Source organism: Chlorocebus sabaeus, chromosome 13 (assembly GCF_047675955.1).
Source record: "Chlorocebus sabaeus isolate Y175 chromosome 13, mChlSab1.0.hap1, whole genome shotgun sequence".
NCBI lineage: Eukaryota > Metazoa > Chordata > Mammalia > Primates > Cercopithecidae > Chlorocebus > Chlorocebus sabaeus.
Genome location: NC_132916.1, coordinates 9,370,611 through 9,385,126, shown reverse-complemented (window position 1 = coordinate 9,385,126; position 14,516 = coordinate 9,370,611). Strand labels below are relative to the sequence as shown.

General features: G+C 45.4%; 1 protein-coding gene and 1 pseudogene across 5 annotated transcripts in view; one reads left to right on the top strand and one right to left on the bottom strand.

Annotated features, from left to right (window-relative positions):
- PRKN (parkin RBR E3 ubiquitin protein ligase) overlaps positions 1–14,516 on the bottom strand; it is a 1,397,785-nt gene that overhangs the window by 65,172 nt on the left and 1,318,097 nt on the right. The window lies entirely within an intron of this gene.
- On the top strand, positions 10,570–11,358 carry LOC103240860 (SS18-like protein 2 pseudogene; annotated as a pseudogene).

Below are 14,516 nucleotides of genomic sequence, written 5' to 3'. Positions count from 1 at the left end.
TGGGCCGAGTGGGGGAGGGTCAGTGAGGGCAGGGGTACTGGTGTCATTTTAATTCAGACTTCTCTCTTTCTTTGCTGCAAATGGCTCTCTGGAGCACAAACTCTCAACAAGGTGGAAACTCGACACTATGCTCTCAATCTCCACGCAGGGTTTTGCAAAAGAGGTTCTTTCCAGCATTTTCTCCCCAGATGTCAGAGCTGTGCACCCTTCTCTGGAAGACTGCAGGGTGTTCAGCGTTGTTTGTCACAGGCAGCGGCCAGTCTCTGTGTTCTCGGGCGCTTTGTGTCAGGTCCTGGTATTTATTCCCAGATTCTGTTAAGACGCACCCGAGGCCCCAGGCAAGGGTTTCTGCCTGAGACAGTCCTTGGCCGTCAGCCACGGCTGCCGTGCCATGTCCCAAATGCAAAGTGCCACTCTCAGATGTTCTCTGATCTCCTGTTCGAAGCAAATAACAGAGTGCTAAAATCTTATTTCGAGGAGTGGCGGTTGAATTATGTATTCACTTCTAGCCTTTGGCTGAGACTGTTTTGAAAAATAGAAAACGGCAGGTAATTCAGGTGCCACCATTCAATGGCACGTGCTCTTCTCGACGCTTCACAGCTACTGCATGTCGGGTGAAGATGATTTTTTTTTTTTTTTTTTTTTAACTGAGTAAGGTCATCTTTTCCTGGTGAAGCCCCAAAGCGCAAAAGGCATGAAAGGCACCTTATGCTCCTCCCCCAGAGGACGGTCTCCACAGGCAGGGCAGCCACTGGACAGCACCGGGAGGGTCTGTAGTTGCCAGACTCTATTATTGTGGGTTATAAATTAAGAGGCTTCCATTTCAGATACAAACTCTCTCATCAGTCACAGGAAATTGAATGCCTTTTGAAAGGGAGCTAGGTATGGGAGGAATTCACTTTCTTCCACCTACACACTGTTGGCAGCTCCTCAGAGGGAAGAACGGAGCCTGCCATTCTGCGGAGCGTCACCTGGTTCTTACCCACAAGTTCACCGTGAGTGTGGAGTCAACAGGACTCCAGAGCTCTGTGGCCTGAGTGCGGGGCAGGCTGCTCCCAAAGAGACTTGGGGAGAACACGGCTAACTCAATAGAATAACGCCGGAGAGGGGCGCCGAGAAAGTGGTGATCACATAATTGAGACCCACTCAGATCCAGTAATATCTTACCGTGTCCTCGAGGAACCTATTCATGCAGATAGGCCTCCTCACTTTCTGTCTTAAACTCATTTGATATACGTGGGCAATTGAGACTTCGAGATTACAAACATTTTCAAGATCCTCTGGCTGGTAGGTGATTTAGCTTAGAGTCAAATCTAGATTTGAACAACTCCATAACATCATAATAAACAGTAAGGACACTACCTACATGAACTGAGCAATAGCTAAGTAGTAAGCACTGTGCCAAACCCTTTACGTGAGTCAACTTAGCTGCTCCTCAGATACCCCTATGGCAGAGTGATTGTTCCAGCCACAGATGAGGAAATGCAAAGCCTTCGAGGTGTTGTAAGTCTTTTCTCACGCCTCTCTTACAGTCCTCCGAAAATGTCCCCCGGCTCCCCCTACCACCCGGATCTAAGCCACAGCCACCTCCTGCCCTGGTTGCTGCAATAGTCTAATCTCTCCTGGAGTCTGCCTGGCCGCTCCTGACCTTCATCCCAGACAGCAGCCGGAGCAGGACTTCAGATGTTGTCAGTTCTGCTCTCACTCCCCTCCACCGCCCATTTCACTGGGAATGAGAGCCAGGTGTCCTCACCAGGCCGCCCCGCTGCATCCCTCTCTCCCCACAGTGTCTCCTGGAGCTGCATTGCTCTCTGGGTGTGCCAGAACATGCCGTGGGCTTTCATCCAGCATCACTCCACTGGGAACACCCTGGGATCCTGCAGGTGCCCACCCAGCTGGCTCCCTCTGGGTCCTGTCTTTGCTCAAATTGCACCTTCTCGATGAAGTTGACTCTGAAGTTCAACCTGCCCTTCCCATCCTCCCACCTCAGGTACAGCAGGTCCCCCTTAACCAGACTCTCCCACTTCGCTTCCACGACACCTGTGGAAATGCTCTGACACAGAGCTCAGCGAACCACTTTATAATCACATTCTACTGGGACACAGCCACACCTTTTCATTCGTATAATGGTGGCCACTTTCACAGAATGACCAGTGACCCTCAGAGCTAACAGACGCACTGCCGGGGCCTTTACTGAAAAGTGTGGCCACCCCTGCTCTAAGATACTGGAGAGCTTGATGATGGATTGGGCTTGTTTTTCTCAGTCTGTTTTCCCCCCAGGAGAGCGCACACACTGCGGTGCCGGAGCTTTGTTTCTTTTGAGCACTGACGTCTCCCAGTGCCTAGAACAGGACCTGGCTCGTAGATGATGCCAGTTCCTATTTGTTGAATAAATGTGTGAATGAGGCATGTATTTGCTAAACAACTCACCCAAAGTTATTCTAGTGATGGGCCCATCAGCTCCCGGCATCTAAATTCAAGCCCAGGCAGACCAACAGAGAGTAATAGCAACAGAGACCTGTTCTTACCAGCGATCCCCGACCAGCCTCATCCATGCCTACCTGCTGCCTCGCAGGAGACAGTTTCCTATATTTGCTCATAAAAACTAGGCGTTGGGGAGCGGGAGAAAGGCAAGCTATCAGCTTTTCATCTTTTCAATATGGGCCAGAGAGAATGGTTCATGGTTCTGACCATAAGACAAAGTGCTTCAAGGCAAGGCTTGTATCAACTGTGCTATGGAGGGTGGTCACACCGAACTGTCACCATCCTCCTGCCCGGGGGCCTTGGCGTGTTGAAGACTCCCCCATCCAGACGTCCAGCAGATGCTGAGCACGCAGGAGAGAGGTCGGAATGCAGGATTTGCCCTGAAAGCTCTGTCTACTGGGGAAGCAGCTAAAGCTCTGGGATGAGGTACCAGAAGGAGAAGAAAGGAAGATGGAGGAAAGAACTCTGGAGGGAGATGGGGCCGAGGAAGGAGTAGTGGGTGTGGCTATGCTAGCTCACGCTCACCCCTCATTCAAGCCCCAGACCCGGGCCAAGAGCAAGGACAGAGCTTGCCTGTGGGTCCAGAGTTTCTGATGGCAGCCAGTTTTCAATGGCCTGTAAAAGTCACCTAATGGGCTTGGCGCGGTGGCTCACGCCTGTAACCCCAGCACTTTGGGAGGCCGAGGTGACCTGATCACAAGGTCAAGAGATCAAGACCATTCTGGTCAACATGGTAAAACCCTCATCTATACTAAAAATACAAAAATTAGCTGGGCGTGGTGGTGTGCACCTGTAGTCCCAGCTACTCGGGAAGCTGAGGCAGCAGAATCACTTGAACCCGGGAGGCGGAGGTTGCAGTGAGCAGAGATGGCACCACTGCACTCCAGCCTGGTGACAGAGTGAGACTCCATCTCAAAAAAAAAAAGTCATCTAAGGCCTCCAAGACCGTGCGCTATTGATTTAATCTCTGAATTAAAGTGTATAAAATGTACCTTCTCCCATAACTCTGAGAATGGGATTTGTGTCTTAAAAAAGAAAAAAACTCACGGGGCTGGGGGTTAGGTCTACTGTTTCCTGTAATTGTCGCAGCCGGACTCAACACACACATTTTCGCAGGCAAGGAAACTCAGCTTAAATAAGCTTCACAACACATTGGAGATTTCGGTTGCCAACCAGTCATCCCTCTGGTCCCGCTGGGTTTTAACCTCTAGACCCAGAGAACCTAATTAGATGAAAATACCAGCTTTTGTAAATCAACAGTGTCTAGTCATTCCCCAAGGACAGGCCCCAGGCAAAGCTGAGCTAGGGGAGTGTAGACAGACCTCCTACTTCCTACTCCACACCTAGACGCAGACTCAGTGGCCCACCCAGGGGCGTGAGTAATGCTGGGAGCTGCAGGCTGGCCTCCCACGCTCCCTCCTGGGCCTGGCCCCCAGGCCTGGCTGACTCCATGGGGACCTGGCAGTGTTGCAGCGCAGGGCTCTCACGCTGCCAGCCGAGCAGCTGTTGTGTTTTCAGTTGCTTATTCTCACTAAAACTTCTGATAATGCCATCTGGAAAAGTATGACTGTATGTTAATAAAAATATTTAAATAACAAAGTTACAGAATGGAGAGATTTACTTTGGAAGTATTAATATGTAACGAGTTAGACAAAAAATGTGCTGGAAGCAGTCTCTGCCAATCTGTTTACTCCACGGAGAGAGGAGAAACAGGTGTGTCAAGCCAAACATCTTTACTTGGCACTTGAACTGCCTTTACTTGGAGCAGCTCTGACAAGCTTATTTTTGTGGTGGTGGCTGGGCGAACCCAGCATTTTTACAGAAGAAAAGAGCAATCTTCACTCCAGAAAGTGAATTTGTCTATATTCAGGTATCTGCCTCGACGTGGTTTGATTTTTCTTTTAAACTCTAGTGTTAGTTCTTTGCTCTTTGAAATCAAAATACTCTGTATTATCTCTGGGATTATATACAGCTAAGTGAGAACAGGAGCCTCTTTTAGTAAAGAAATGTGATCATCTTCCACCAGTAGGTGTCACTGTTCATTTAGCACAAACCATACCCGAAAGCCAAGACAATTACCTCGGCTAAAATAACAAGCATGTTTTCTGGAAATAAAATAACCAGTAAGTACTGGGAAAAAGATTATTTTCTTTCACAGGTGTCTCCAAATCAAAGCTGAAGTGTGAACAACAATTCACTCTTTCTATGGCCTCCCACATAGTATTTGCTTCTAGAACTTTAGCACCACTGTAAGAATTCCTTCTAAACCACGTTTGTACCTCAGCTCTAACCGCCTGACCCTATAAACATTTTGCGGTTGACTTTGCTTCTAAAGTGCATTGGCATTTTCACATACAGGGCGGTGGAGTTTTCTAGTGTTCCAGCCTACATGGGGAAACAATGTCTGGTGTTGCCTACACAGAAACAATCGTATATCATAGAAAATTAGAAGTGAGGCAGTAACGCGAGTCTCTGAAAATACGTCCGATGGAAACACATCGTTTACATGAAGGACATGGAATTGTAAGTTCACACAGTGACACACAAATATGTCAGGTCGTTATTGTTCGCTAAATGTGTATCTATGTAATGAAAATGGTGAGAATCCTTTACGAGCTAACGTGCGACACAGAGTTTGATGCTTCCCGTGTGTGATCTCACCTGTTGCCCCTCTTAGGTGACCATTTTACAGTGAAGAAATGGATGCTTAAAGACGACAGTGAGGTCCCCAGGCCGCAGTGGTAGAAAGTGACCAAGTAGCACCGAACCAGGCAATTTTGACCCTAGAACCTGAGGCCCTAACCACAACACAGAGGGCCGTTCCTTTTTTTTTTTTTTTTTAATGGAGTCTCGCTCTGTTGCCCAGGCTGGAGCACAGTGGTGCCATCTTGGCTCACTGCAACCTTTACCTCCCAGGTTCAAGCAATTCCCCTGCCTCAGCCTCCTCAGTTGCTGGGATTACAGGCATGGGCCTGGCTAATTTTTGTTTTGTTTTGTTTTTTTTAAATGGGGTTTCACCATGTTGACCAGGCTGGTCTCAAACTCCTGACCTCAAGTGATCTGCCCGCCTCTGCCTCCCAAAGTGCTGGGATTACAGGCATGAGCCACCATGCCCAGCCTCCTCTGACTTTTGTAAGGGAAATAATTAGATTCTGTTTGTGTCGAATAATTCTAGCCAGGCCCGAGTTCCAGTTCTAGCCCCACTAATTCTGACTGATAGTGGCTCTGAGTCATTCACTTAGCATCTCTTAATTTCCATTTATTTCACTGTGAAAGGGGGAAACTGGTACCTACTTGTGGGATTGCGGTAGAGATTCAAATGCCGTGTTTAAGAAAGTTCCTAGCACTGCGCCTGGCACATGAAAGTCACTTATTTAACTACTTGGTAAGGCTGGGTGTGGTGGCTCACACCTGTAATCTCAGCACTTTGGGAGGCTGAGGAGGGCAGATCACAAGGTCAGGAGATAAAGACCATCCTGGCTAACATGGTGAAAACCCATCTCTACTAAAAATACAAAAAATTAGCTGGGTGTGGTGGCAGGTACCTGTAGTCCCAGCTACTCGGGAGGCTGAGACAGGAGAGTCGCTTGATCCCAGGAGGCAGAGGTTGCAGTGAGCCAAGATCATGCGCCACTGCACTCCAGCCAGAGTGACAGAGCGAGACTACATCTCAAAAAAAAAAAAAAAAAAAAAAAAGAACTTGATAAAGTAAAAAACCTGATTTTTGAAATAAATTAAGAGTAATGAATACGCAATAAAGTATTCTTTTTCGAAACGCATTATGAGAGGTCAGCAGTTAGTCTTAAGCAGTTTTCTAAGGTGCAAGAGCTGGAGTGGCCTCAGTTTATCTCGATAAAATGACTATATGCGAACAAAAACAGAGATGCCAACTGTTGGTGCCAGGCATGGCTCATGGGTCTTTGGCACGATGAATAGTTTTCTTCATTTTCTTTTTTTCTTTCTTTCTTTATTTTTGAGACAGGATTCTGCTTGTTGCCCAGGCGGGAGTGCAATGGTACAATAAAATCTCACTGTAGCCTCCACTTTCTGGGCTCAGTGATCCTCCCACCTCAGCCTCCTGAGTAGCTGGGACCACAGGCATGCGCCACCATGCCTGGCTAATTTTTGTATTATTTGTAGAGAGTGGGTCTCCCTCTGTTGCCCAGACTGGTTTCAAACTCCTGGGCTCAAGGGATCCTCCCACATCAGCCTCAATTTTCTTTACTTTTTAAAAATTAAGATCCTGATTTTACAAATGAAGAAAGTTCAAAGATGAAGTTACACGTCCAAGTTCACATAACTGAATAGAGAATTTTCCAGGCTGCTGGATCTTGTTTTTTCCATTTGCTATACTAAATCATGTGCTACAATATTTGTGGTTTTCCTCAACTGCACAGAGTTTGCTTCTCTGAAATTCCTATTCCTTGCTAACCCCTAATTTTGTACCTGAACCACTGGAGACAGGGAGCACAAAAGGACAGCAAGTGGGGAAGCAACAAACTAAGTAGAGAAAGGAAGGATCCTCCTGGTCCTTATGCCTTTGAGTGATGATATAAGAAAATCATGTGAAATTCACCTGGGTGAGCCTTTACCCCCCAGTACCCCACACCAGGAGAGTTGGGACATTCCTCATCTCGATTTTGAATTGATGCTTGAGTGGGGGTACTTAAGTATTAATCGAAACGTGCTGAATTCCCAACATACGTGGACATTCTCAGGCGACTTTGAATGGCAAAAATCAGTCCTTTCTAGACAATTAATGAGTAGATGTAGAATTTCCATCCAAAAGTTGTAGAAAAGTGGTTAGAAGGGAGTTGGGTATTTGGCAGTTATGCCTGGAGTTTACTTTCTGGGTCAAAACCAATGGCCTGAGTCCATGCAGCAATTGCATTCGATCTTCACTAAAAATTAGGCAGGACCAGCATGAGGGTGAATAGAGAGTATGTTGTAACTTCTGTAGTTACAACTTAACGTTCCTTTCCCCACGTCCACAGGACCATTAACGGGGGAATGGAGGGGACTCCTGAGATCACAGGAAGAGTTTGTCCAGATAGAGACACTTTCCTCTTGAACTATTTCCAACCCTGGTTGTTGTGTATTATTCTAAAGAGACTACATTAGGTATTTAGGGAAAAATTAAGGATAGTATAAAGTTAACGTAAGAAGAACTTTTGTGCAGGGTCTACACGGAAGAAATCACATAAAGAGTTTAAAAAACATTTTTTAAAAAGTTAAAATTTTGAAAAATGTTCTTGAAATTCTGGATTCAGTATAGTCAGAGATTGACTATCAGTGGTGTTGAAGGAATTCTTGTTACGTTCTTTGGCAAAAGAGTGGCTATGATAATGGAAAAAGGTTAGAATTTAGTGAATTTCAGAAGTAAAGAATTTTGATAGAAAAGAACAATTTAAGTTCTTTGAATTTCTATCTAGCGTTTCTGTTTAATGAGTTACCATTATAGAAACATAATCTAGTAAAGGAAAATATTTTTCAGATTTTACTCCAAGAAATCGTTTGAGATAACCGGGGCAAGATGCACATAAAACTTATTAGCCAAGGATTCCACTTAGTTCCAGTTGAAAGCAAAACAGTAACAATCCCAAAATAACCCAAGGAAACACAAATAAAATCTTTTCTTTTTTTTCTTTTTTTTTTTTTGAGATAGAGTCTCACTCTGTTGCCCAGGCTGGAGTGCAGTGGCATGATCTCGGCTTGCTGCAACGTCTGCCTTTTGGGTTCAAGCGATTCTTCTGCCTCAGCCTCCCAAGCAGCTGGGACTACAGGCACCCACCACCACACCCAGCTAATTTTCATATTTTTAGTAGAGATGGGGTTTCACCATGTTAGTCAGGCTGGTCTCGAACTCCTGACCTCAAGTGATCTGCCTTGGCCTCCCAAAGTGCTGGGATTACAGGCGTGAGCCACCGTGCCTGGCCAGAAACCACAAATTAAATCTTAAGAAAATTAACTTTACACCTATCTCCTCTCTTTCTTTGACTAATGCCTGTATTCTCATACATGCTCTGTTTAGGCTTCATTTTCTTGTTTCTTTTTTATTCCCCCTCTCTTTGCTGAAAGAATTACAGGAAGGAAGAAATGTTGAAAGACAGAGGAAAAAAGGAAGGAAGGAAGAAAGCAAGGAAACAAGGAAGGAAGAAAGAAAAAGGAAAAAAAATGCCCCAGAGGCAAATGACATATTTTCAAAGCTACTTCTTCTTCTAGGCTGGTAATTTCCCAGTGCCCTGACCTTGCATTTGAGACTTCAATAAATAAACAGGGATGATGCCAATGATCGAGACGCCAACAGCAGCCCTTTTCTAGGGCTGCCATCGACTGCCACGTCACTCACAGCATGTGGACCAAAATATGAGACAAGCTGGGCATGCATTCAGACATTGTATTTGTGGCTTTTAGAAAGCATTTCTATTTCCTATAAATCCATTTACATGTCAGTATCGTAGTAAGTGAGAAATGCACGCACTATGAGAAGACCTTGAAACATCAGGAGCCTCAGCACGCTTAGAGCAGACTTGACAGCTGCATTGGGTGGGAGATACCAGCATCTTTAATGTATGCCAGCCTTGCATGGGTTTGGGTGGACGTCCTCATCTGAGAAGACGTGGCCCCCAAATGAATAGGGAGGCACTTGCGTTAATTTTTCTCAACTAGTATCTGAACGGTTATCATGCTTTCTCTCTGCTTTCTAATGTACATAGAGGTGTCTACATGCAAATGGATAGCAGTGGAGACATGCTGTGTAACTTGCAGCTTACGTGTAAATAATTCGGAGGTGAGTACTGCGATGCAGTTACACATCGTAACCACCCGAATTTTACGGGGGAAACCTTCTGCACGTATTCATGCATGAAGAACAGATATTTGAACAGGGGCTTAGGCAGGGTTTGTCAAGCTCTGGAATGTGGATGACATTCCTTGATTTGGGGCCAATGACAAGCAAGACATTTACAGATTTAGATGACTTGTCAATCCCAAGCTGGAATTCATAAAATTTGCTGGTCTGTTTAACGCTGCCTCTTTCTCAAAGCCTCCTCTGCACACTCTAGCTACAGCAGGGCCTTACTATGCCTCATTGTCCCACCATTCCCTTCCACTGCTCTTGTTCCTGCTCTCATCGGCTACATCACAACCACTATCATCTTTCTCCACCATTTGTCTAGAAGAGGGAGGGGACTCTGCCTAGGTCTCATCATTGTGTATGAATTGACTAGAACAGTGCCCAGTTTACAGGCAGTACTGAACACAGATCAGTTAAATGAATGAATATGATCTTTATTATTAGGTTTCTGGTGATTTTCTAAAGTCTACAGACAAGAAAAGCACTGGCTAACAAAGGTCAATGAGAAAGCACAAGGCTGGTATTGAGACTGGAGTACAGCATGTAGTGTTGAAGAAAAACTGAGGCACATTAATATTAAAGACTTGATTTGAGGCTAGCTGTGGTGGCTCATGCCTGTAATCCCAGCACTTTCGGAGGCCGAGGTGGGTGGATCACTTGAGTCCAGCAGTTCAAGACCAGCCTGGCAAACGTGGCAAAACCCTGTCTCTACTAAAAATACAAAAATCAGCTAGGCGTGATGGTGGGTGCCTGTAATCCCAGCTACTTGGGAGGCCATGGCAGGAGAATCGCTTGATCCCAGGAGACAGTGGTTGCAGTGAGCCGAGATTGTACCACTGCACTCTGGTCTGGGTGAGAGAGGGAGACCCTGTCTCAAAAAAAAAAAAAAAAAAAAAAAAAAGAATTTATTTGAGCAAACAGCAATCATGGGTGGGCCAGCTCTGGATCACAAGTGGTTCATGGCTCCACAGAAGGGGCAAAGAGGAAGGCTTTTATGGGGTGAACTCAGAAGCAAGGCAAAGAATTCATCCCAGTAGAAAGTCCCAAGTTAGGGCTTAGCTGGCTGTTTCAGATTGTCCTAGAATATGACCACTGAGTTGGGTTTCAGATTGCAGACACAGGAACTCAGGGCGTTCGGCCACATTGGTCTAGCAGGCTTCCGTTTAATTACTTTAACAGCAGGAACCACAGGACACCGCTAACTGTCCTTAAGAGTGTAATTATAGACCTTTCGTGGGTCGAGTCGCTTGGCGGTCGTGGTTCCAGAGGTTCCTCGGGATGTCGGTGGCCTTCATACCGGACTGGCTGAGGGGCAAGGCGGAAGTCAATCAAGAGACTATCCAGCGGCTCCTTGAGGAGAATGACCAGCTGATCCGCTGTATTGTGGAGTATCAGAACAAGGGCCGGGGGAACGAGTGCGTCCAGTACCAGCATGTGTTACATAGAAATCTCATTTATTTGGCTACCATTGCAGATGCCAGTCCAACCAGCACTTCAAAAGCAATGGAATAATCTTTCAAAAGCAATAGAATAATCTTCCATTTGGCTGTCATGAGGAGTAACTGAATGTAATCCATCTCTTACAAAATAGAGACAGGGTCTTTATCAACTCAACTGGTTAAAACATGAATGAAACCTCCATGGCCCTTTCAAAAAATGTGAAAATGTGAAGAAAGCTCCTAACTTAACTGTATTCTCAATGTAAATATTTTTTAAATAATTAAGCAAATCCCTCAATAAGTTGAGCCCAGGTGTCCTCTTTCCTGAACTTGGAGCATGTTTGGACAACAAAGACATCACTGGGATGTTCAAGTCTACTTTTTAGTTTCAACCTGAAGAAGAAACTGAGTAGGTGTTGGGCAGGAATTGGTGAGACTCCTGACTTGAGACCTTGCTAAATGGACATGTAACTGTATGCTCCTTCCTACCAGTTTGCAAATGTGGTCCCCCTGACTGCTGTTTTCAGATTGCTTTGAAATAAATCTTATTTTTCTATTAAAAAAAAAAAAAAAAAAAAAGAGTGTAATTATAGCTCGATGGCCACACCCTGTACTAAAAGGAGGAGTGGAGAATTTGGAGAGGATGTAGGCAAAACCACTGTGAGCAATCAAAGTATCAAAGGAATTAACTCATCTAGGAATGCATGTTCCTTATTCTGCAGCACCTGGAAGGGCTTTTGGTGTGTGACAGCAATGTGAGGCATCTTTACCTCTTAATTCTAAAGAGATGGCAGCCAAGATGTGGGAAGAACTTCCTAGTTAAATGTGCTCTAAAAAGTCAGAAACACTTAAGAAAATACTCATAGGTCCACATTAAGTAAGTGATGCCTACAGGTGTCTTCTGTTTCTGTGATCCAATGTTTATTGAGCGCCTATGTGCTGAGTTAGGCATGACTTTCTGTCTTTCTCTGTCTTGTTCTCTCTCTCACACACACTCACTTTAACATAGGAGGAAACTGCATCCTGAGAGGTTCATATAACTACTTTGACCCCACTAGTCTTGGAAGAGCTGAAACTCCATCCCAGGTTGAACTGCACGGCCCACCATCTTTCTACCGACTCGTGTTAGAGAGCAGTGGGCAAAGAGTACAGACTGCATTGAGGTTCTCTACTCCACAGCACTGCCTTACAACACATCAAAAATGCAGCTCCTGAAAGGTTATCACTGTACCCATTGCAATCCTGATCTGAAAGTTTACAGTACTTGTTAGTCCTGTCTACCAGCAACCCTTCAGAAAGAGTCTCCACTGACTTAGTTCAGAGGCAACAGAATGAGCTTCAGGGAGAGACGGTGTAGCTCCGTGGTCCAATCAGTGTCCAAGGCTGGTCCCAAATGTCTCAGTTGTCCTTGTCTTTTGAGATCAGAATCGACAGATTTTCATTTCTGATGCACCAGATCAAGGACTAGTCCCCCTTGGCTACTCCCCCATCAGACATGATAAAGGTATCTCATCACCCACTGGAGAGGTGCCTTCCAGGGGAAGTCAGGATTACAACTAACTACCTTTTGGGCCAACATGTTTGTAAAGTATTATGAGGAGACGAATTTGTCCAAATACTCAAATTTTGTGCTTTGTAAAACACAGTAGTTTGTATAATATAGATGAGATGCATTGCCAGATCAGTAATTCTCCCATATTCACACAGTGTCCCTGTTCCTTGGAAGACATGGTATTTTTTAAATAGCTCATTCGGACCCACAGGATTCCTGCAAAGTGCAGTGGTCTGTCATATCCTCCTTCTAGAGACCGACACCCAGCCTCAGTTCCAATACTGAGCAGGAGTGACAGTGGAGTGTTCCCACACTGCATGTTCAGGGGAATTAACAAAGACGAGTGATGGTCTCCCAAGTGGTTAAGGGGGTGCCTGTGTACAGAGTTGTAGGAGCATAAAAATGGGATGGGTGACAAATTTAAAGAAAAATAAAAAGAGGAAGAGAGAAAAACGGAGATTTGTAAAAAGGAGGAGAGAAAATGAGATGTTCCGCTGCCCCTGAATACCCAAGGGGGCGTGCTGAAGTACTTCAGGGATATTATTATACGTTATTGTGATGGTTAATACTGAGTGTCAACTTGATTGGACTGAAGGATGCAAAGTACTGATCCTGGGTGTGTCTGTGAGGGTGTTGTCAAAGGAGATTAACATTTGAGTCAGTGGGCTGGGAAAGGCAGACCCACCCTTACTCTGGGTGGGTACCATCTAATCAGCTGCCATTGTGGCCAGGTTATAAAGCAGGCAGAAAAACGTGAAAAGACTGGACTGGCCTAGCCTCCCAGCCTACATCTTTCTCCCATGCTGGATGCTTCCTGCCGTTGAACATCAGACTCCAAGTTCTTCAGTTTTGGGACTCGGACTGGCTCTCCTTGCTCCTCAGCCTGCAGATGGCCTATTGTGGGACCTTGTGATCATGTGAGTTAATACTTAATAAACTCCCCACATATTCTATTAGTTCTGTCCCTCTAGAGAACCCTGACTAATACAGTTATTTATTTACTTTTTTGAGACAGGGTTTCACTCTGGTCCCCCATGCCGGAGTGCAGTGGCATGATCATAGCTCACTGCAGCCTCAACCTCTCCGGCTCAAGCAATCCTCCCACCTCAGTCTCCCTGGTAGCTGGGACTACTGATGTGCACCACGACACTCAGCTAATTGTTTGTATTTTTAGATGAGACAGGGTTTTGCCATGGTGCTCAGGCTGGTCTTGAACTCTTGGACTCAAGCCTCGGCCTCCCCAAATGCTGGGATATTACATAATATTATTGGGCCCTATATATACTAGTGCTTTATGTGAATTGTCTTTTTTAATTCTCACAGCAACCCTAACTGGTGGGTACTATTATCATCCACATTTTTCAGAGGAGGAAACTGAGGCACACAAAAGTTGAATAACTTACTCAAGGCTTACCAGCTTGTAAAAGACACAGTTGGGGATTAGAACTCAAGTAGAACGGACCCAAGGATTTTCTATTTCCTTCCAGTTGCTGAAAAATCGTTAAACTTATGAGACAATTTCATAAGTCTATATCTTGTCTGGGTTGCTAGTAATGAGTAATTATTACATGAAATCTGACATGTGAAAGTGAAACACAATCGGAAGATGTTTTGTGACATGGATGTAAAATAGATATTTCTTGAGGGTAAAGTTGTTTCACTGCCACTGTGTTCTACATTTCGGCCTTCGCTGAGATTGGAAGTATTCAAATAAATAAATAAAGTCTTTAAAAATAATCCCATGTATCAAGTGTCATGGAAGCGTACACAATCGGGCTTTCGATGAATGCCACGTTTCGCTTGCAGTCTGCAGAATTCCATATGCTGTGGTTCAGCGATTCGCACTGGCACCTCAAGCAAATCAGTCATGTCCAGGCGTGACTCCAGACTGAAATCACTCTTGTCTTTATACCCGAAAACAGAGGTTTCCGCCACTGGAGAGAAGCTTTGGTGTGGGGATGGGCTCAGAGGGTCCCGACAGAGGGTGACGCTTTTGTGGTTGCAGAAGGAAGCTTGCTGCAGTCTGAGTGCGTCTCCGTGGAGCTCGGCATTTGGACATAGCTCACATGCATGAGTGATGCTCTGCCACCTGCATCTTCTGGCACTTGCGCTACTGGGGCCTTCCTCAAAGCCATGTGCCTCCATCCCAGCGCAATACAGGGCAAGTTCTTTCTTCTGCTCACAT